This window comes from Nannobrachium achirus (assembly GCF_963921795.1).
Source record: "Nannobrachium achirus genome assembly, chromosome: 23".
Taxonomy (NCBI): domain Eukaryota; kingdom Metazoa; phylum Chordata; class Actinopteri; order Myctophiformes; family Myctophidae; genus Nannobrachium; species Nannobrachium achirus.
This window is the reverse complement of record NC_137830.1, coordinates 47,688,342-47,713,341: the sequence shown is the minus strand read 5'-3', so window position 1 is coordinate 47,713,341 and position 25,000 is coordinate 47,688,342. Positions and strand designations below refer to the sequence as shown.

Here is a 25,000-nt window from a genome sequence, read left to right as displayed (position 1 = left end):
CATGGATTGACATCTAGACCTACTGCACATACAGTATGAAACAGAGCTGATACCTTTAAATGCATTTTGAGGCAAAAGACAATGCGACATAGCTCTGTTTACACAATGCTGTACCCCCTCCAACTGTATATATGTTCCCCATTTTCAACAGTTTTTATTGTATTTGTGATATTTGCTTTGGCAATGTAAACATATGTTTTGTCATGCCAATAAAGCTCCTTTGAATTGATAGCAGTGGTTAGGTTTCAAATGGCAGGTGTCCCCAATGGGAATGTGTTGGAATGTTCTGTCACTTTTCTATTCTCCATGAGCTCATTTTGCCTTGAAAAGATTCACAAAGAAATATGCATTATTCAACTGTTCTGGCACCGGTTTACCATGCATGAGGGGTGTGTGAGCAGCATATCTGCAGATGAACGTATATGTAAGTTGTGTGTGTGTGTGTGTGTGTGTGTGTGTGTGTGTGTGTGTGTGTGTGTGTGTGTGTGTGTGTGTGTGTGTGTGTGTGTGTGTGTGTGTGTGTGTGTGTGTGTGTGTGTGTGTGTGTGTGTGTGTGTGTGTGTGTGTGTGTGCGTGCGTGCGTGCGTGCGTGCGTGCGTGCGTGCGTGCGTGCGTGCGTGCGTGCGTGCGTGCGTGCGTGCGTGCGTGCGTGCGTGCGTGCGTGCGTGCGTGCGTGCGGGATGGAATGTCAGTATTTGCATGAGAGCTGTGAGTGTGTGTGTTCCCCAAAGATTGTGAGCATATTATGTGTGTGTGCGCGTGTGTGCGCGAGAGCGTGCGTGCATGTTCCTCCGACTGTGGCTGCCAGTGTTAAAGAGTTTAGATGCCATTAGGGCTGTCACGATTGTGACATTTTACATGACGATTAATTTTCTCTCAAATAATTGCGATTAACGATTTAATTGTGTTTTTGTCGATGGCAATTACATTTCTGTTTGGCTTATAGGCTTTGAAGTTGCACATGGTAGATATGACACATGACCTAAATATACAAAGAAATTACTGACATATTTGACAACTTTATACTTAAAAAATAATATTGATAGTGGAAATAGCCGATCTACAAGCTCACAACGCGTCGCGATGCAACGCGTTGTGAGCTTGTAGATCTGCTATTTCCACTTTTTCTTTTACTTTAAAAAAAAAATGAAAATCTTTCAACATGGAAACGATTATGACGATTAGGAAAAATAATCATGATTATGTCAAATAATCACGATTAGACGATTATGTAATAATTGTGACAGCCGTAGATGCCATTGTTGTGCTGAAGAAGCCATCTGTTGAGGGACCACAGATCCTGCACCTGACTTTGGACAGATATTTGCATGCACAACGCGTGCATGGCTGCACGCACACACAATATTGGAGCTGAAAGGTATATCCTTTCAGTTTACCGGTAGTCGTTTTTTTTACCATTTTCAACCTGGCGTACCTCTTTTGGGCATGTCACTATAGGCAAAATGTGTTTGAATGGAAAAGCGGTTAAATAAAATGTGCATTTTATATTTAGTTAATTGCTTGTTCAAGTTAAATGCTCTTTTCATACAATGAAGTTCAGTTTATATACCGAATATATAATATATACTTAATTTAAATGTATTATCTAGTGAAATGCGGGTAAGCGCTGGCCTTGTGGTCCAGGCACATACCACATATAAGGCTAATGCAGCCTGACAGTGTGTCACAGGTTCAAATCCCGATCCTGGCGATGTCAATGTCAAATCTCCCCATCTCTCTCTCCCTGTTTCCTGTCCTATAGTTAAATATGTAATTATAGTAGTTTGCTCATACTTTTCTCACATATGAAACTTTAATAAAACCTAAGTTTTAAAAATAGATTTGAAGATTTTGCACTTTTACAAAATATCAGTTAACATCAGCAATTGGTCTAGGACTCTATCTAACCCAGGCTCAAACTTCTTACATGTGATTTATACATTCACGCACGCGCACGCACACACGCACACGCATCCAGCAGTGGAGCCTGAAGACATGGTTGGAACAGCAGTAACAGAACACGAATGCCAACTTTACCTTCATGGTGAGCAGGAGAGAAGAGAGAATTGTTTTGTAATTTGTTATGGCCTTTATATACCAGCCATATTTGCTGTCACGTTAGACTGTGTTTATTACAGGGAGAGGAGTTTGATTAATGTTAGCAACACTTCCATCGGTGTCCGCGTCCCTGTAATGGATGAACGCTTCCTAAACTTATCAGCCATTTGGATCAAATTAGATTTTTCACAATAACTTGCATGTTTACCAGTTAATGACTACATAACGGATCGACCTATTTAGTGCTTACAGATTTAATAAATTACATCACATTTTGTGTGTTGTTAAATGAGCAAGCACTTTGCGAAAACTAATAAAGCATGTGGAGGTTTCAAATCAACGCCCAAGAGCTTACAAGAAACAGCTCCACCATCTGACAGAAGTGTCATTGAGCAATGTCGTCCACCCCCCTCCCAGTGAAGTGTTCCTGTCTCGTGATACTTTGCTCTGGGACTATATCACATCTCATTTTCTCATTTCCTCAGAGGAAATACAACAGCTGTGTCTGCTAGCCTGACTGCTGTCTTCTTCTGAGGGCAAAGGCATTGTTTAAATATTCCACTGTGACCTAAATTGGGGGCCCACCAAGCTTCAAAGAGACTTATTTTTTTAGTCTTGAGGGTTTTTTTTCCTTCTCCCTCTCTGCGTTATCTCTCTTTCTACAGTATACAGAGACGCTACTAGCGAGGCCGAAGCAAGATGCAAATGGATCTCTTGGCCTACATAAACGGCTGCTATGGGGAAACAGTGAGATCCTCCTCTAATCTGTCTGTCTTGTCAGCGCGAGGAAAGCCCGAGGAACTGCTGACACTTTGATAAAAAAGGGAGATGCCTCCCCGGGTCTTTCAGTGTTCTTGGCATAAGTAATTTGCAACTCTTGCTGCTCTTACCCAAACACTTTTCATGACGATGGGGCAGCATCCTAATCCTGATTTTTACCTAGTTGCACGCCAGTCTAACGCGTGGAAATAGCTGATGTACAAGCTTACAAAGCGTTGAGCTTGTAGTTCTGCTATCTTCAATAAATAAAGCCATACTTTCCTCAATCTGCCTCACCGAGGAGGCCTGCGTACAAAATACAAACACGAGCGAACGCCACCCGGCCTGGAAGCCAATGGAAGAAGCCCTCCTCACGCACCACAAGGTTTTCCATCTGGTTAGCATTCAATCCATTTAGTTATTATTAACATTTGATTCTTTCACGCTTTATCTCTCCTGGGAAGGTCAACCAGAGCGCAGATGCTCTTTAAAAGCGAGACCTTGCCTCACACCCACAGAGATCTGTATTCTCACCCACAAGCTCACTGCGAAGCACTCCTAAAGCCTGGAGTAATGAGTGAGTGCTGCCACGTGTGCTGAGGGCCTCCTCCTTGCAGTGCAATGACAACCTCCCTCTGGAGTCTGAACCATCCCATCAAGGTGAAATGTTGGGTGCGTGGTCGCAGCCAGGGGCGTCCCAAGTGGGACTGAGTTACTATTATTGAAAAATAGCAGATATACAAGCTCACAGCGCGGCACTTGCTTGTATATATGTATGTATATATATAAGTCGTGAAAATGTGTGCAAATCTTTGAATATATGTATTTTTAAGCGAACATTTGTTAACTCAAATTTTGCTTCTGGGGGTCCCTGGAACTAAATATTTTGAGATTTTGACTAAATATCATTTTGGGGGTCCTTCACATGAAAGAATTTGAGCACCACTGACATAGAAACATGTAGGTTTTACAAAAAACCTTAGAAGGATTTGAAATATATATTATATATATGTGAGCTTGTATATGTGCTATTCTTCAATAGTTAAAGCACAAACTTAATGCGTAATAAAATGCGTTCCCAGTCCCCCTCCCCCTATGAAGAACATTCATGGGGGGGCCCACAGTGAATCCTTGTACGCAGGGCCCAGAATTTGGTGAGACGCCCCTGGCCGCAGCTCTGCACAAGAGAACGGCTTCTCTTGTGCAGAGAGCTGTAAGAAGACCACACACGCACACGCACACGCACACGCACACACACACACACACACACACACACACACACACACACACACACACACACACACACACACACACACACACACACAGGTTTGCAATTGCTACTTTGTGGGGACATTACACATAGTCTACTATCTTTGTGGGGACATTCCGCTTGGTTTTTTCCTCCGATTGTACTATCTTTGTGAGGACATGAGGTCCCCACAAAGTAGTAATTCCCTGTCCACACACACACACACACACACACACACACACACACACACACACACACACACACACACACACACACACACACACACACACACACACACACACACACACACACACACACACACACACACACACAGACCTGCTTGCACCTTTTAAATATTTTATAATGTAGGGCACCCGGGTGGCTCAATTAGTTAGAGCTGCACGTACAACAACATACAACTCAAACCAAACTGCTACTGCAACATCAAACGTGTCGCGTGATGACAGCCCCTCACGTTCCCACCTCTCCCTCCTCTACCGAAGCAGAAACGCCTACGGAAAGTAAACCGAGCAGCACAACCATTTGAAAACCCACTCTTTTATTAGCCACATCGTGAGGTTTTGAATTCGTATTTAACTCTGAATTGGGCCACAAGAAGAAGGTACAAAAGAGAAGTGACTCTGCTGCACACCTCCAGTTGCCCTGTTTGACTCAAACTAAGTATAGCAAGCAGCCTATATTTTGTACACACTGTCTTCCTAATGTATAAAAATGAAGTAGATATGTAGCAAGAGAGACAAGATAATATGCAAGAGGGGGGGGGGGGGGGGGCAGTGAACCTAAACAGAGTCGGCCCTGTTTAACTCAATCAAACGGTTATTATCTGAGCACTTAGGGCTTCTAGTGCTGGACACCATCTGCCCCTGTGTGTGTGTGTGTGTGTGTGTGTGTGTGTGCGTGCACGCGCGCACACACACGTATGTGCGAGAGTGAGTGTATTTGTTGTGTCTCGATGTGTTTTGTGTCTGTGTGTGAAAGCTAGTGTTTAGGAAAGAGAGAGAGAAAAAAAAAGTGTGTGTGTGTGTGTGTACCGTGTGTATGTGCATCCACGCAATGTTTTACTGTTCCAGTTTGAGTATTGATTCCAGCAGGGGTTTCTCAGTGTCTAATGTGCTGCACCGTTCTGTCTGACATTAATACCGTAATTTGGGCTGAGCCTGGTGCGGCGGCACCGATCGATCCCAGATCCACTCACCCCATCCTTTTTACTGCAGCTAATGGAGTCCCACGCTGCATGGGAAATTAGCATGTTATGAGGAGGACTTAAAGCGCGCCGGGTGTCTGTTCTTGATTGCATACATAATTTTGGGGGAGAAAACAAAGGCCACGTCAGCTAAGAAGGTTGTCCGTTCGTTTGAAACCAGTGTTGGCAATGTGCCAATAGATCAAAGGCTTTCTATACTCATCATTTTAACCCATTTAGGCCTGAACACATTATGATTTATGACGCAATATTTTATGCTTTAAAAAAAAAAAAAATAGCAGATCTACAAGCTCACAGCGCGGCACCGAGTGCCGCGCTGCGAGCTTGTAGATCTGCTATTTTTGAAAAATCGTGAAAATTAGAATTTTGACCCGATTCTATAAGTGTCTTTTGAATCCTTCTAAGATTTTTGGAAAAAACCTATGTTTCTATGTCAGCAATCTGGCCAGCCATCGTCAAAGAAAAGGTCCTTTTCACTCAACTGGAGCTCAGTTAGTCTGTTCTTGAGAGACTACTGTGTCAGTGGTGCTCAAACCTTTTCATGTGAAGGACCCCCAAAATGATATTTATTTGGCCACGGACCCCCATTTCAAAATAACTAGTTCCAGGGACCACCCAGAAGCAAAATTTGAGTTACAAACGTTCGCTTTGAAAATAAATATATTCAAAGATTTGCACACATTTTCACGACTTTTTCAAAAATAGCAGATCTACAAGCTTGCAGCGCGGCACTCGGTGCCGCGCTGTGAGCTTGTATATCTGCTATTTTTCACGGGTTAAAGCATTCAATAATTCTAGGCCTTAATTTCACAAAAGCATCAATAACAGATGTTTCCAGTCATGGTCGTTTCTGGAGCCACCAAAGCAGAAAAATCTTTGGAAACATTGGAAGAAAATACACATTGCTATTTTTTTTTTTTTTAAATAGAAAAAATATTATAAAGCTCACAACACATAGCATTGAGACACTGAGCTTCTGGGTTGGTTATTTTCACTTTTCGACGTATGAATAAGTACACAGGGATCAAGAGGTTAATGCCCTCCAGAATATCTCTGCCACTATCTAATCTTTCCCCACGTTAAGGATACTTTGTGATAAGATATAGGGGTGGAACAGTTAATCCAACTAATCAATTTAATCTATTATAAAAAAAAAATAAACAATTCATAATTTAACAAAATAATCAATAAATAATCTATCCCTATTTTGTATTTAACTGAAATGACATTACAAGTCTGAAAGCTGAGCCTTTCACAATTTTTGCATGAAGAGATTGTCCATTTGTAAGATTACAAACAAACCCTTTGGTTCCTAACGATCAATAATTTAGCTGGGGACCCCCCGGAAACCCCCTGAAGGACCCCTGGTGGTGGTCCCCGGACCATACTCTCAGAACCACCGCTCTAAATAATGTTTTATTCATGAAAATAAATCCTGGATTGTAGCTGATATGCAAGATTCATGTGTGTGTGTGCGTGCGTGTGTGTGTGTGTGTGTGTGCGCGTGCGTGCGTGTGTGCGGGGCAGGGGGGATCTTGTTGCAATCTACAGCATCTTTTTAGAACATGGCTTTCTGAGGGCATCTCGGCCTTTCAGGCACAAAGCGTTCCCCATCAGCGAGTCACACTTTTCAACCTCTGCCACGGGCTGTTGCCTCCCTGCACCGTGTGGGGGGTGTGAGGGTGTACAGAGCTCTGGGTGGGGGTGTGAGGGTGTACAGAGCTCTGGGTGGGGGTGTGAGGGTGTACAGAGCTCTGGGTGGGGGTGTGAGGGTGTACAGAGCTCTGGGTGGGGGTGTGAGGGTGTACAGAGCTCTGGGTGGGGGTGTGAGGGTGTACAGAGCTCTGGGTGGGGGTGTGAGGGTGTACAGAGCTCTAGGTGGGGGTGTGAGGGTGTACAGAGCTCTGGGTGGGGGTGTGAGGGTGTACAGAGCTCTAGGTGGGGGTGTGAGGGTGTACAGAGCTCTGGGTGGGGGTGTGAGGGTGTACAGAGCTACAAAATGCTGCCACAGATCCTCACTCACACTTTAACTGAGTGGGAGGGAGAGAGAACTCTGTTTGACCCCTTCCCAAGACACTCGCGCACGCTCTCTCTCTCTCACACACGCGCACGCACGCACGCGCACTGGCACACAGGGACCCATTGGCACTCAGACAGACACGGAGGCAGAACAGTCTTTCTTGTGCATACACACACTTCAACCCTTTCCCTCAACCCTTTTACACACAAAACTCACAAATCCAATGCTCACGCACACGCACAAATCTCCCCTCTCCCCTCGTCCTCTACGTCAGGGGTTCCCAAACTTTTTTGTCTCAGGGCACCCCATGAATATTTTTTTAATCCGAGGCACCCCTACATTATAATTTTCACTCCCAGCACCTTATATTTATAGCATATCGTCGTTGTTGGGTGGGAACCTTGCATGTCCAAAACTGTTCATTTTGTATTTATCATCTATAAAATTACTAATCTAGTGAAAACAGCAGATCTACAAGCACGATGCGAGGCGTTGATCGGCTGTTTTCACTAGTTTTGTGTGACAGTCTTGTATGATGAAGCAGGGTTTTGCTTCACCAAAAGACACATTTGAAACTTGGAGATACAAGGTTTCTGCCCGACAGTGACGATATTTTAGTGATTATGTTGCGAGGAAAACATTGAGATAATAGCCATTTTGGTTAGAACTGACTGAAAATAACGTTGTACTTCAAGTTTAAAATTATACTAAATAATATTTTTTCAAGTGTCCAAATAATTTCCAAATATTATCAAATTATCTCGCGGCACCCCTGGACCGCCGTCGCGGCACCCCAGGGTGCCCCGTCACCCACTTTGAAAACCCCTGCCCTAGAGGCCATGTTGCACCACACAGTCTAGCCACACAAAGTGGTATGAGTGGTTTTACGAGGAACACGATGGATGCAATTCAGTGACTTTATAATCGCCAAAGATGCTGTAAGAGAAGGACTCGCACATTAAACTTCCAATTGCACCAAACTTCACACAGCTTTGTGCAAAGATGCAGGGCCACCTATTGCAATAATGTTGGTAAGTAATTGACCATCAATCAATATCATCCACATAGCAGAAAGAAAACAATACAAAACCAAGCAAAAAGCAATTGAAATTATGATCAATCTCAGTGCCACAATACCGAGAATAATCACAATAATATCTCTCTCTCTCTCTCTCTCTCTCTCTCTCTCTCTCTCTCTCTCTCTCTCTCTCTCTCTCTCTCTCTCTCTCTCTCTCTCTCTCTCTCTCTCTCTCTCTCTCTCTCTCTCTCTCAACAACGACGTTATCACTTTGTTCTTCGTGTGGTGGACTCATTTGTTGCAATTTGAGTAAAGTAACTGGTGTTACATTTGTGTTAGATACGTCTTATATGATTGATGGCCTTTGTGGTTAACTGTGGGCTCGCTAAGGCGAGGATAATCTTAGTTCGATATCATTATTCTCCCCATATTATTTTGTGAGATGTAAGAGCTCATAGGCCTACTGAGCTTTTGTTATGCGTTTCTAACGCGGCTATGAATAGACTGTGTTGTCTTTTTTTATGATGGGTATTGTATGTTAGTTTGTTAGGTAAAATATATGATACGATAGTACTTATTATTACTATTGTCAGCTTGCAAATACATTTGTCTTGTGATCCAGCATCTCTGTATGCAACCCATAATATATACACATATTTGACATAACACAGAAAACTAAAACTAAATGACATAGATAAAAACATAGAGACAAGAGCAGAAGGGGTTGCACGGCCAATGTCGGCCATAAAGGTTTGCCAATCGCTGCTCTATAGCAATGATTACAGAATGCAGTGCTTTAACCTTTGTTTTAACCCAAAAACATCACTCATCCTACCTTTAACCCTCAGGACTTTACAGTGCAGTGATTGTAACGAAAAAGGTCCTGCCGGTGACAGTTTCAGCATTAACAGCTTCAGTGGTTGATGGATGGAGGAGTGTGCGACTGCATGGATGGCTTGGCTAGACTGCCACCTTTCCGCCACAGTGGACAAATGGGTCATCAGTAACGCCATCGCTGGTCGTGACTCAGCAATTAACACGGTATGCGAGTGTGTGTGTGTGTGTGTGTGTGTGTGTGTGTGTGTGTGTGTGCGTGTGTGTGTGTGTGTGTGTGTGTGTGCGCTTGACAAAGTGATAAAAGAAAGTGGAGACGAGAATGTGGCTGCCTCTTTATCTCTCGCTCTTTTAAAGTTCCCAGCTGCAGTTTAAACCAATATGGAAATCTCTATTGTCACATCACAGGTTTACAGATTAAAACAGTGGGCAAGCTTTGTCTGTGTGCTAGCTCCAACGTTCTTGTTGTTTGTTGAATAAAAAAATAAAAAATAAAACATGGCTCACCGGAGTCCCTCAGGACTTAACACTAATAGTGCCTCTTAATCTGAAGGTTGCTTGGTGCCTCGGTGCCACGCCGTTTCCTCCATAGGCCGCCGCTATTATTTTGAAGGGCTGGAAGGGGGTTGTTTTTGTTTTTTTGGATTATCACTTGACGGCAACGATTACGTCATCTAGTCACATGACAGTGTGAGCCCAGAAGAGAACATGGCTGCGCCCAGCGTTTGTGTACAGTATGGAAGAGTGGAGACCATCCTTTGTATAAGAATGTCCCTTTTGGAGAAAATGAGGTCTCTTTATGGGCCTCTCAATGGATTTACTATGGAGGACGTTAACTTCGCGTGCACGCCCGACGTGCGTTGTAAACAAATCGTGGACATTACCGATGCGGGCGGGACCGGAGCGACGTACAGTAAGTAATAATATCTTTACAGAACACTTTATACAGTACTAGCGGCTTTTCTGTTTTCGCTCTACGTTAAATATCTTCCCTGAAAATAGCCAATTGTGAGCTTGTCGATCTGTTATTTTCTCCCACAATGCTGGGGTTCAAGTTATTAAATAAGTGATTAAAATAATCCCTGTTCAATAAATGTACATATTTTACTCCCTCCAGCCTCCACCACAAACAAATACCATTCCTTTTCATTATTATGAAAAACATGAAAATACAAATAGTGAAAATGTGTTGGGTAAATCGTGCAACTATAACACGTTTTAATCGGTTCTTCTCTGCTTGTGTTGATGCATGCTCTGTCAGTAATGGGAGTTGGGCTTTTAGGGAGGGCCGAAAGGAAATGGGTGTCCTGGATTTATAACACAAGACCACAGAAGCGCGTCGTGGTCATTGTGAAACGGAATGTGGCAGCAGCAGCAGCACTATAATCATTTTATCTCAGTTATCTTGTTTTCATAATCGCTGGAAGCAAAAATCATATTTAGTCAGCAATTTGATGAATCGCCCAGCCCTACAAGAAACTACCATGTTCATGAGTAAGCTTCAAAAAGCCATTAATCAAACAAAAAAACAACACTTTGGTAGGAGCAGGCATTTAACTGTGTCCGTATGCATTGTGCTATAAGCCCTATGCATGCAGAGAGATGGAAAAAAGGGTGTACGTATGTTTCCCTGTGTGTGTGTGTGTGTGTGTGTGTGTGTGTGTGTGTGTGTGTGTGTGTGTGTGTGTGTGTGTGTGTGTGTGTGTGTGTGTGTGTGTGTGTGTGTGTGTGTGTGTGTGTGTGTGTGTGTGTGTGTGTGTGTGTGCGCGCGCGCGGGCGGGCACGCGCGCGTGATTCTGTTTAAAGGACAACTTTGTTCTTTTACAAGGGTTCATATTTTAGATTGTAATTAGAGAAAAGAAAAAGTATTGTTTTATCGCGTTTACCGTGCTAAAATGTGGGGCATGCGTACGCATGAGGGCATGTTTACAAGTGGCTAAATATGTATTTTTACACACAATAAGCCAGCAGTTTCTTTATTGCTATTTACAGTAACACTTCTAGCTCCCATTAGTCACATCCAACCATGAAAGGTTGCGTTGTATCTTGGGAATGGGCTTATTCTGTGTAAGATTTCATATTTAGCCACTTGTACGCATGCCCCCAACCACTGAAATAAGAATCTCTAAAACAATAGAAAGAAGTAAATGTAAAAACTAAACTTTAAGTGTGTGTGTGCACACAATATAGGTACACACAGTGACTGTTGACAGAATATGAATGAGCTCTCGTCTCTCATTACATGTCTCCATACGATGACATCACCACCACTTGAGAAATGTGACACCTACTCCGATAAAAAAAAAAGAAGTACATTATCGAATGCAAAGAGACGCAACAAAACGGTGGTCCTTATCAAAAGGGTAATACACGATGCAAGCAACAAACTGGAATCACGTTTATCAAATGAAACTGCATCATCTCCATTGTGTAACGTTCTGAATTAGACAACGTTTTCTTTTTCAATTTTCTCCCATGATGGGGGGGTGTTATCGATGCGTTTTACAACAAAGCACCCGTCAGCCCAGTGAGAAGCCGTAACGGAGTGTTCTGTTTAGGAGGGGCAAAAAAAATTACCTCACCGTTCTGCAAGATGGTTGTGAAAACAGCTTATTGTTGGACCTGCGAGGCATGTTCTGTGTGTGTGTGCGTGTGTGTGTGTGTGTGTGTGTGTGTGTGTGTGTGTGTGTGTGTGTGTGTGTGTGTGTGTGTGTGTGTGTGTGTGCGCTGCGCACGCCAGGTTTTCTATCAGCAGGCCATAGGCTATGTGTTGCTCCTGGGAGCTCATCCAGGCCAATGATTAATGTCTCCCTTGCTTGAACATGCTACCGCTGCGTGTGTGTGTGTGTGTGTGTGTGTGTGTGTGTGTGTGTGTGTGCAGGGACGTGCTGGGCCCCTGATTCAGCCCGGGAAAAAGAGTTGGAGAGGCCCTGGAAACCTTGTATGTCCAAAACCGTTTGTCTTTGTATTTATCATTTTAAAAATGATTTAAACTAGTGAAACAGCCGATCTACAAGCACACAACGCCTCGCACCGCGAGTCGTTGTGTGCTTGTAGATCGGCTGTTTTCACTACTTTTGTGCAACAGGCCTTATATGATGAAGCAGGGCTTTGCTTTGCGAAAAAATGTATACATTTGAAACTTGGAGATACGAGGTTTCTGCCCGACAGTGACGATTTACTTTGTTGGCCGCCCAGCCCCCAAAATGAACGAAGGCCGACATTTTATTTTTAATATTTTTTCCTAATGGCCGGCCTGGGACTGGCCGGGAAATGAACCGGCCGTTCGGGAGTTTTCCCGCTTTTCCCAATGGCCAGCACGTCCCTGTGTGTGTGTATCAGGCCTTGAATGCGTGTGTTCCGCATTTACGCATGTGCACTGTGTGTGTGTGTGTGTGTGTGTGTGTGTGTGTGGTGTGAGTGTGTGTGTGTGTGTGTGTGTGTGTGTGTGTGTGTGTGTGTGTGTGTGTGTGTGTGGTGTGTGTGTGTGTGTGTGTGTGTGTGTGTGTGTGCGTGCGTGCGTGCGTGCGTGCGTGCGTGCGTGCGTGGCGTGCGTGCGTGCGTGCGTGCGTGCGTGCGTGCGTGCGTGCGTGCGTGCGTGCGTGCGGTGCGTGTGTGTGAGTGAGTATGTGAGACAGATGGCTCTCTGTGTCCTGTGGTTTATAGCCCACTCACCAGTGTAACACACTCCACACACACACATTCACACACACACACACACACACAGCAAATGATCAGTATGCCATGCGTCAGTGTCAGCGTAGTAATTACAGTCTCATCACGTAGAAGTAATCCCGAGCCATGGTGACATGTTAAGAGCCAGCCTCACTGTCCCTGTTGTAGGCCTACACACACACACACACACTCACATTTGGCCCACACAATAGATCCTATACTGCCCTATAATAGCCATTCAAATGAAGACCGTTCAATTGTGGATACACTCAAATACTGTATATCTGTAAAAATAAAGCCATGTTAATAAAGACAATTCTATACATCCATAAAGAAAGAACGGTTTATGCTATCATTCAGTGTTTTAAAACAGAGGATTTGGGTCCACTTTTACTGAACATTTATAAATAATGCTTTTATTGACCGTCTCTTCCTGCATGATGTCATGTGTCGTGTGTGTGTGTGTGTGTGTGTGTGTGTGTGTGTGTGTGTGTGTGTGTGTGTGTGTGTGTGTGTGTGTGTGTGTGTGTGTGTGTGTGTGTGTGTGTGTGTGTGTGTGTGTGTGTGTGTGTGTGTGTGTGTGTGTGTGTGCGTGCGTGCGTGCGTGCGTGCGTGCGTGCGCGCGCGTGCGTGCGTGTCCAAATTCAACATACCAACTCCCACATGACATCCAGGTATAGTTATAACATTGTTTAAACAATTTAAACGTCTATGCAAAACACGTGTGGCGTGGGTGTTTGTGTGTGTGTGTGTGTGTGGGGGGGGGGGGGGGTTCCGTGGATAAAAGATTAGCAGCCTGTAAAGCCCCTATCATAGTAGGCACTGCGGTGATAAGCTATACACCGCGGTGTAGTCTTTTTAAGTCATAAAACTACAACAGATCGGCCCATCTCCCCGTTCTCACTGATTGGTCGATCTAGACCAGTCAGTCACAGTGTTAGGACTTCACCGTGACTGACTATGATGGCCTCCACTTATTTTCTCACTTTAGGTGGAGAGCTTTACACCTAAAATGTGCGGTGGTAGACTCTGATAGGGGCTTAACAGTCTTTCTGTCATGGATTGACTTTGGTCAAGAGCTGTCGTTTGCAAGGTCATTCGTGTTCATTTTGTGCTGTAAACATTTTTGCAAGGCAAGGTGTCACTTTTTTAAAACGGCAGAGATCTCATTTTGTTATCTTCATGCAAGGCTGCACGGGCAATGAATAGTGGACAGTAAAATCTTTAGTGTTCATTTCCCTCTGTGAAATAGAACCAAATGAACACAGGTACAACTCAGAAAGGGTACAAATTGGACCAAATGGATCTATTTGAACACAGGGTACTAGAGAGTAGAGCAGGGGTTCCCAAATTTTTTTTTGTCTCAGGGCACCCCATAAATATTGTTTTAATCCGAGGCACCCCTACATTACAATTTTCACTCCCAACACCTTATATTTATAGCATATCATCGTTGTCGGGTGAAAATCTTGTACTGTATGTCCAAAACCGTTTTGTATTCATCATCTATAAAATGTAGTAAAACTAGTGAACACAGCAGATCTACAAGCACACAACGCCTCGCGATGCGAGGCGTTGTGTGCTTGTAGATCGGCTGTTTTCACTAGTTTTGTGCGACTGTCTTGTATGATGAAGCAGGGCTTTGCTTCACCAAAAGACGTACACGATATTTTAGTGATTATGTTGCAAGGAAAATGTTGAGATAATAGCCATTTTGGTTAGAACTGACTGAAAATAACTTTGTACGTATCGTTTTAAACGATACTAAATATTTTTTCAAGTGTCCAAATAAATTCCAAATGTTATCAAATTATCTCGCAGCAGCACCCCTGGACTGCCGTCACGGCACCCCAGGGTGCCCCGTCACCCACTTTGAAAAGCCCTGCACTAGAGAGTAGAGACAGTCCATTTTATGAGGCAAGTATGAGGCAATGCAACTCACTGCAACTGGGAAGCTTGCAATCCCTGTTTCACAAAACCAGACCACACACCCAGGCCAATTATGATCTCATATTTACCATGAACTTCATTATTATTTTATTTCCTGATATTGATCGGTGACTCAGTCTCCCTTGCCTACTTTCTTTTTTATTTTTTAAATTTACCAGCTTCGGCAGCATGACTGGTATTGTTTTAACCTTGTGTGTGTGTGAGTTGATTTTACAAACACTATAGTGTCACAGCCGTGCATGACGCAGTCACAAAACCTTTGCAATTTATGTAGTTCAAATCCTAAAGAAGGCTGAATTTGAAGATGTATTCAGTCTAAGCAAGGGTGCTGGAAGTAGGGCTGACTGGCAAGGCCATTTTAGTTTTAAAATTTTCATTCGTTTAGATTTTTATTTTAGCTTTTTCAATTTCAGCTTAGTTGCGACCGTCAGGTCGCAAGTTACTATGAAAAGCTCCACCGGCTGTCTGTCTGTCTGTCTGTCCGTCACGCCACACTCTTGGCCTACTCTTATCTCCGGCACCGTTGCCCCTATCCATGCCAAACTTTGCACACACACTCCTTGGATGGCAACTCACAACCTCCACCTTTCTCACATGGCCCTCTTCTAGCGCCACCATCAGGCCAACACATTTTTGGACACTGCTCCTACAGATTTTGGCCTAAAATCACGCAAAGCGGTACACAGTATCTCTACAGTCATGTCATCAACATGGATCTGTCCCAATTCCCATATTCTCCTCCTGATTGGCTACGATTGCCTTCTATACTGTAGTTTGTGTATGTGTATGCGATAATGCGACCTCTCGTCTTACTGGTTTAGATTTGTTTTTAACTCTTTCTCAGCCACGTGGAGCCACTTAATATTAAAACTAAGTCATTAAAACCGAAATAAATTATAATTATTAAAAAAAAAAAAACGATCGGCAGCTGTCCTCAGTCTCTTCTTCGGCTGGTCTAAAAGGATCATTCTCTCAACCGTCTGAACCAGAAGTGCTTCTGGTAGCTTTTCGTTCTCTGTAGCCAAAATCCTGTTCACTTTCATTGTAGGAGGAAGCGTTAGCATAGCATCTCTCGGTGATGTTTTCGACCAGTTAAAAGTTGAGATGGGGTCTTCATAAGGACTGGATTACATTTGTTTATCTCAATGTGCACGGATCGTGCACACGAAGCGCACGGGGGGGGGGGGGAGACGACTCGGCCAAAATCCCCAATATATGCCAATGCAGATGAGACACTTCGTGTCAGGTAAAATGTCCTAATCGTGACAGCCCTAGTCTGGGGTAATGTAAGAAGAGAAGCCTCCTCCCCACTTCCGTTTCTGTCTCACATCGCGCACATTTATCCTAATATGAATAAAAATCATGTAAGCATATTTAGCTTGCTGCTTAGCAGAAATGACATTTTAAAATATAACTTCATGAATGGAAATGCCAGCTTCCATTACTCGTATTTTGGGAGCTGTAGTTCCAGAGGCATGGCCCATATCTGTGTGGCTGGTTCAGATAGGGATCTCCATGGGCATAAAATATATTGTATGTATATCGATAGATATTATTATTAATAAAGGGTTAGGGTTAGGATCAAATAAAATAGAAAGTCCATATATGGTCATTCCCAGAAACAAAATTTAGTTTATGCCCTTATAAGGAGATTTCTGATGTGATCAATCCCAGGCCGAAAATGTTAATATTAAGTCCATATATGTATATGGATATATATTAATAAAAGATAAAATAAATAAAATGTCCAGTATGGGCATTCCCAGATGATGCCCTGTTAGGGTACCCCTTATGCCCATATATGGAGATCCCCAGGCATCAAACCCAGGCCCTAACTCGCCAAGGCCCTGCTTGGCTTTACTAATTAACATATTATGTTGTATGCCCATATATGGAGATTCCTATATATTATCAATATTAAGGACATTATTAAGGATCTTATGTTATCAATACACTTCCTCAGCCGGGCCGTACTCAACCGTACATCATCTGTCCTCGAATTAGCCGACCGGAATTTTCCGGACTAGGTCATTAAAAATGAAATTAATGATAATTATCAAAAAGAAAACGATCGCCCGTCCTTCTCTGTGTCTTTAGGGATCCATAAACATGTTTAAAAATAAATAGAAGATTGATCGGCAGTACTTGTGTTCAACGATTTCAGGGCAGGCTGGCAAAGTGTTAAGGACAAATCTGGGAATGCCCATATTTGGTAATATCCATATAAGGGCATGTTTTGACATAACATTGTTGACTATCATGCAGGGGTCTCCATATACGAGTAACTGGTCCCATATACATCACTGGCCAGATGGCCAAGAATTGGCGCACCCTCGCTCTTTAGGGCGAGGTTGCATGTCACCCTGAGGTCGCATGTCACCCTGAGGTGTCTTACTAGTTATATAGGGTATGCTAATTCTCACTATAGTGTATGTACGGACAGCACCACAATAATGGCTCACTCACTATATAGTGATACCAGTGGTGCGTTCATGGGCCCTCGAAAAACAGGTAAAAACACTGAAAAGCCCCGGCAGAAGCTACTGAATTCAATCGTTGTATATAAGTGTCTGCAGAAAGGATACACCAACTAAATACTGTATATCTAATGTAATTCCTCACGCTACAGCGTACCATATAAACCTAGGCCATACTGAACGCTAAATACCATTTTACAGGAGATACATCAACGATGCAATCAAACCAAGCACGCAATGAAAGCCAAGATGAATTGACCAATGATGATTCAGTTTGAAAGCATGCCAGGGAAAAAGCCTGCAATTCCAAGCGTGTGCTACACTCTATTGGATGCTAAATACCATTTTACAGGAGCCAGATAAAGCTTGCAATCAAAGTGTGTGCACAGTGAAAGCCACGATGCCACATCAGTGTACACTGAATGTTCAAGTGTAACAAGTGAATGTGGGCCTTAAAACATTTAGGCCTATAGGATTATTGACTACTTTAACCATTGAAAAATAGCAGATATACAAGCTCACTCGGTGCCGCGCTGCGAGCTTGTAGATCTGCTATTTTTGAAAAGTCTTTGAATATATCTATTTAAAAGCGAACAATTGTAAATCAAATATTTGCTTCTGGGGGGTCCCTGGAACAACATATTTTGAGATGGGGGTCCGTGGCTAAATACCTGTAATTTTGGGGGTCCTTGACATGAAAAGTTTGAGAACCACTGATTTAGAGGAAGGATTTAGAAGTCGGGTCAAAGATCGGGTCAAAGATATTCATAGACTTGCACACATTTTCACGATTTTTCAAAAATAGCAGATCTACAAGCTTGCAGCGCGGCACTCGGTGCCGCGCTGTGAGCTTGTATATCTGCTATTTTTCTAAGGTTAAAGCATACAATAATGGTTAAAGTGGTTAAAATCTAACGCGACTCGGGCGCGTTCCAGGTATTTGAGAGTTAAAACAACAAGCTAATGTAACGCCGATGACAGGATCTCAGCCAGCCTCTTAACTCATTTAGTGCCACCCCTTTCACCACTAGAGGGCGCCCAGTGGCCAGAGAAAATCCCATAGAGATATGCTGGTATATGCAGAAGCCCTGCAGCCATGACTTGCCTGAACACTTTCCTTTGTGCATGACTGCATGTACAGGAAGAGGATGAAGTTAGCTTGAAGTTAGCTATTGGCTACCAAGCATTTTAGAAGCCTTATTTTCGTCAACTTAGCCATGATTAAACCTTGCACACCTCATGCATGGGAAAAAAACAGAGAAGAATGAGCTCTGAAAAATCCAATGCAATCCAGAGTGGATTTGTGCAGTTTGTTCACAGCTTTCAAACACAAAAATCCGATTGGAAATCCGTTCAGGCATTCTTGAGATAATCGCCCTTATGTTTTACATGTAATGTAAACAAAAATGGCTGCCCTGTATGTTAGATGGGGTTGTATGGGGGTGGAACATGCAAAATCGCGATTGAAATCATGTTCACCAGATTTGATGGGGTCCAAAAAAAAAAAAAAAAAATTCAAAAAAATTTTTTTCAAAAAAAAAAAAAATTTTTTTTTTTTTTTTTTTTTTTTATATCCCGAACTTGTTCGGGATAGGCACCCTGTGATACGATCATATATCCCGAACTAATTCGGGATAGGCACTCAATGAGTTAAGATGGCTCGCGCTTGTTTAGGTGCAAGTTGACAAAATGTACGCTCATCAGTCAACCTGTCACCACTAGACGCCCCCAGGTTAAGTTCAACCTCCGGTGAGAGAGAAAGGCAGGGAGGGACAGAAGGAGATCTGGAAGAGAGATGGGGGTTGGGTGTAGCAGAGAAACAGAGGGAGGAAGAGTGAGGTTGGCAGAAGACAGAAAGGAAATGGGACCCAATACAAGAGTATCTGCACTGTGAAATCGAATGAATTCTACTAACTAGTCCTTACCCGTTCAAAGATATGAGCTCTGAAATGATGTGCAGTGTGTGGGTTATGGGGTGTGCACTGTGCACACAGTATATGAGGGATGGAAAGTAACTTTCTGGTGCTTGCATGATAATATGTAGGAGCATCAATGTAAGAAATACCCGTTTCGTTTAAAGGCTACAGAGATACTGTGTACCGATCTACATGACAACATCTGTAACAGGGCCAGCCAACCCCTCCCCCCCCCCCACACACACACAGAGCTGGTTAAACATGTTGCCCCATGCTAGATGCAGAATAGATATGCCTCATGCTAGATGCAGAATAGATAGTAGATACACCATAAAAATGCTAATATACAGCATATGATTTGTGAAAGTGACAAACGGGCTTCACAGTTATGTCAGGTGTGTTCATATGCTAATGGTGATGCGATTTCAGATCAATTGCTCCAGCCACTGAGGAGAAACGCTGTGACAGACACTCAGACAGACAGACAGACACTCACTCAGACAGACAGACATTCGCAAAATCTAACATATAATTTAGCGAATGTCTGTCTGTCTGAGTGAGTGAGTGAGTGTCTGTCTGAGTGAGTGTCTGTCACAGCGTTTCTCCTCAGTGGCTGGAGCAATTGATCTGAAATCGCATCACCAATAGCATATGAACACACCTGACATAACTGTGAAGCCCTTTTTTCACTTTCACAAATCGTTTAATTGATATTAATTTATTAGTGAATACATTTTTCCCATTGACTTATAATGGGAATCGCAAAAACTCACATTCAATATTTTTTTTCTCGCAAACCATAGGGGCTACAGTTACAAAACTCTGAGAGGAGATTTATAATGATATCAAGGATTAAATAAAAAATAACTTTGTCAGTTGGCCTCATGGTGGCGCTATAACAGTCCACTTTACGTTTCGGCCTGTAACTCTTGAACCGTAGGTCGGAACATTAAAATTCTTTTTTCCCTGGATTCCTTGGGTCAATACGCATCTCCCGATATAGGCACGCCCATTTGCGTCAGGATAGATTTTCCGCCATTTTGAATTTTCTCCAAAACACACTTTTTGCTCCTTTTCCTACATATTTTCTTCAAATGTCACGAAAATGGGTACACATGATCTCTGAACCCATGCAATGAACATAGTCAAGGGATATTTTGATAGTCCATACCGTTCGTTCGTAACGGGCCTCCAAAGTTAGCGGGAGGGGCCCGTTTTGCAAACAATAGCCATAAATCACAAACAAAACGTCGAGTCAACACTGAATTTCTGCCACAGGTTGCGGGTGGCTTACTCAACGAATCCCCAGAAGCATTTCCAATTCGACCCGTAGAGGGCGTCACAAACGCGCAAAACGTAACCGTTTTGTTCCAAAACGCGTTTTTCAGGCGGACCGACCCTCTCAAAAAGAAACACAGACCACTCTGCGGATGGTCTCACGGTCCAAACCGCTGCACACACACACACACACACACACACACACACACACACACACACACACACACACACACACACACACACACACACACACACACATAGCCATTAAACGAAACGGGTATTTCTTACATTGATGCTCCTACATATTATCATGCAAGTACCAGTTAAAGTTACTTTCCATCCCTCATATACCGTGTGCACAGTGCACATCCCATAACCCACACACTGCACATCATTTCGGAGCTCATATCTTTGAACGGGTAAGGACTAGTTATAGTATAGATATCAGGGTTAAATGAACACTCAAGAGTTTGTAGCTGTCTGGTAGAAACAGAGCATGACAAGATAAATATGTGTATAAAAGAGAGAGAGAGAGAGAAAACCAAACTACATGAACGAAGGAAGAAGCTACTAAAGCTAGTGATTGAGAGACAAGTGTCTGTGACTCTGAGACAGTAGAAATGGAACCAAATGAACCCTTAGGGATCCGTCTGGTTCTGTTTGTATACTCTGAGTTAATTAACACTGTGGTTTTGCAGTGCAGAAGTCAAATAGTAACAGGAAACCATAACGGAGAGGGACAGATAACAAACGCTGTCAAAGCTGTGTTGGTCACGACTTGTGGAAATATGGTATGATGAAACAAGCGCTCCAGAATTATTAGGAGTGAAAGAGTGCAGGGAGTGTTTCTCCCTCCGCGTCATCAGCGCCCACACCCTAGGTGGGGTCGGCGAAAGGGCCTTTCTGTGTGGAGTTTGCATGTTCTCCCCATGTCTCCTAGGGTTGATATCCTCACAAAAACATGCAGTAATCCTGGTCTCAATAATGCCTCCCCCTGGCCAGCTGGGGCGCTTGATGGAGGGGAAAGGAACTGGTTGGAATAACGTGTTCCTTCCACACGCTACGTCCAAACCGGGGAAATCCCCACTGTCAGGTGAAAAGAAACAACTTGGACTACTCATGCATTGAAGGAAGCATGAGGTCAGTCCGTTGTCTCCCCAGGTGCGGCAGAGGGAGAGCAGAGCCCAGGATTACATAGGCAATTGGCACTGGGTGAAAACGGGTTGCAAAATCGTGGGATAAAAATTATAAAAAAAAAAAAAAGAGTGCATACACAACAGTGTGCAGGTGTGGGTGTGTGTCTCTCCTCAGCAGGCCAGGTGGTGCCGCTCGGTAAGGCAGAGGAGAAGGTCAAACATACAACTACTCACACACACCCTGGAGAAAACACTTTGGCTGCTGTTGTGTGGATGATGTTTGGATAGCGAGCTGCGTTCGACCGCTTTCTGTCAGCGAGCGCTCAGGAGGAGAAAATGCCAAGTCTCTCTCTACCATTCCAGCTAGGTTTAAAATAGCACTGACGACAATACGTCCACACAGCGAGCGGAGTTACCTGCAGTGTGTGCCGTGGTTGTTTTTACCTGCTTAACAGCTCTACCCAGGAAGAAAATCATTTAAAAATATAATTTCTCAACATGTAAATATTAAATACACTGAATTCATACAAGCAGCGGTTTTCTGCTTCCTATTCACTGCCGCTTTGCAGCAAGACAAGGCACCAGCCCACAAGAAGCTCACTGTGGTCTGAACTAGGCATGGAGTGGGCTAGGCATACACATGAGGGTGATGTGGATGATGTTTCAGATGTTCTGTGCGACAACGTGTTAAATATCTATGACCTTATGGCTATGGGGCACCCCACTCCAAACCAATAACTTGCATCCATTAGACTAGAGTGCGTAGATCGTAGTGTTTAGCCAAACCCCAAAGGCATCATTCTGTTTCGGCCCGCAAATCAGAGGAGTACTGACGTTGTTCCAATAATGAGTGTCGGGAGACAAAAGCATGATCAGTTTGGCTTCAAAATTGAAACATGAAACCAGTGATGGTTCTCTCACTCTCCACCTACAGTACAGATTTATCTGGTTGTCTGTCTGTCTATTCATTCCTCCGTTACTCATTTTGTTTTTGCTTGAAGAAAGACGTATCATTTTCAAAACGTTTATGCTGACAAAAGGATACGTTCTGTCAAGTAGCACTTAATGTCTCCAAACAGACAGGTGTGGGAAAGTTAGATAGACTTTGTGCCGTAACACACACACACACACACTGTATATATATTAATGTACAGTATATACTAGTAAGACGTCATACTAGTAAGACGTCAAAACATAACAATAATAAACAAGATAATATGTCAGTACATCAACAGCAATACTGCTTCACAGTCACAGCTAAGAGCTCCTGTTCCGATCCACATTTATTTTCCTTTCGCTCAAACTCCTCTGGTTTTGCTGTGTTTTCATCCTGATAGTAAGCACCTCTCGGGGACAACACTCACTGACATTTCCTTCTACTCCCCGACTTCAAACCGCTGACGTCGGGACCAGTCGTATAGGCACCGCAGCAGAAAGCGGTGTGCATGTGTTGGCCCTGCGTCAGTCGGTGGCTATGTACCACGTCCCGAGTGTATACAAATGTATGCGTGTGGTCCTGAAGTGGATTTGCAACTCTGCATGCTCCATGTACTGGCAAGCACTCACAAAACAGTTACAAAACGTAAGTGCTTATGCAAGTGTGTGTGTGTGCGTGCGTGCGTGCGTGCGTGCGTGTGTGCGTGCGTGTACGTGTGTGTGTGAGAGTCAGCCCATCCTTCTTGAAAAACGCTCCTTCATCATTTCCTTAAATACATTACTTTTCTCCTCAAATTCCCCCTATTTTCACTTACTTATTATCCTGTTCTCATTACTTTGAGAGAGAGGTATCCAGGCCTTTTTTGTGTTATGCTTTTAGCTTTAATGTCTTACCGTTTCACGTGCTGTTTGCAATTCTGACTAATAAAGTATTCAATCAATCAATCACTTAAAAAAACATATATTCGCAACACAAATTCCCCCACTTTTTTTTTTTAATATAACTGATGCTGTTAACTGTTTTGGATACAGCATGATGGGATGGAATGCATGGCTACACACACAGAAACATAAAACAGAGACACTTAACAACGCGTAATGGGTAAAACATTTTTAACAGAGCAGAGAGCACACCCACGCCCACGTGCAAACACTAGCCTGACTAGTGCACACAATTTCCTGTTGTTTTATATTCATTTTGAAAATACAGCTGAACAGAGAGCCTGGGGCCATCACATGAAGTGACAGGGCCAAAACTGTCAGTTCTTGGGGCAGTAGGGTGGTGTGAGGGTTAATGGTGCCCTCTTCCCACCACAGGACCTGAGCTCACACCCAAGTGTCTGTGTCCAGAAGCAAGCACTAAATCCCAAAACAAGCTCTACTTCGGGCCTGGGGGAGTGGGGGGGGGGGGGGGGGTTCTGTTGTGTTGCTGAGCCAGCGCCAGTACATTCACATCGAGGGTACAATAAAAAGACAGCTTTGCCTTGGAACTGGCAGATCAGATAGTACACAGTAAAACCTCAGCGTTCATTTAACTCGGAGTGTACAACTACAAATGTAACCGAGTGGATTTGGTTACATTTGTACATTCTCGAGAAAGAGTTACAAATGGATTACAGATTAACACAGATTTTTACTGTGTATCTCACAAAATACAAAATAAACTTCTACCAGCATGTGGAATGTGATACTGATAGCCGCTGTGCTTGTTTAGAACGAGATTCTTGCACATAAACTCAGTTCAGATGGTGGAAGGGAGGGAGTGGGCGAAAAAGCACATCTGTCACCAGGGTTATCAGTGACAGATGCATTGGGGCCACAGATGTTTCACTGAATTAGGCTGACGGCATGTCTAACAAGCCCCATCAGTAATAGCTAGGCTAAATCATATGACCTTATTTACTAGACACCGTGGACTTTCCCGTGGCCATGCATTTGTATTCGGTCTGCAGTTTGCTACCTAACCGGAGAAGAGGAGACCGACTCCTGCTTGATGCTCTAGCACAGGTCCAACTGTGTCGCTTTCAAGCCCTTGTTAACAGCACTGACCTCATGCAGGGACATTTTGCTGCAATGTTATGTCAGCCCCTGTGTGTGTGTCCATATGGGTGGATTATATTCAACTCCTACTGCTCTTGTCTTGTAGTTCTACTATAATATAGGACGCAAAATGGGTGTGTAAAGGAAACATTCAGTTATACTCGTCATACTCTCTAGTCTCTATAATGTGTGTTTGTCTGTGTGCATTTTGTGCATGTGTAATGCTGCCAATATTGCACTGCAATAGAACTAAACACTGGGTTACTGAGCTTATTTAATCCTTTCAGTCTACTGTGTGTTTTGATCCCTCCCTCTCCAAAACCTGCCACACTGTTTTAGCGGGTTTCAAATGGCGCATTAGCCCAGGCAAATGTAATTGTTTTAATTGCTCAGAGGAAGAGGGTGCAACCGCTTCAGTGTGTCAGTATA

At 43.4% G+C, this 25,000-nt stretch overlaps 1 protein-coding gene across 1 annotated transcript in view; it reads right to left on the bottom strand.

Moving 5' to 3' along the window:
* LOC308308643 (YY1-associated factor 2-like) overlaps positions 1-25,000 on the bottom strand; it is a 33,736-nt gene that overhangs the window by 5,352 nt on the left and 3,384 nt on the right. The window lies entirely within an intron of this gene.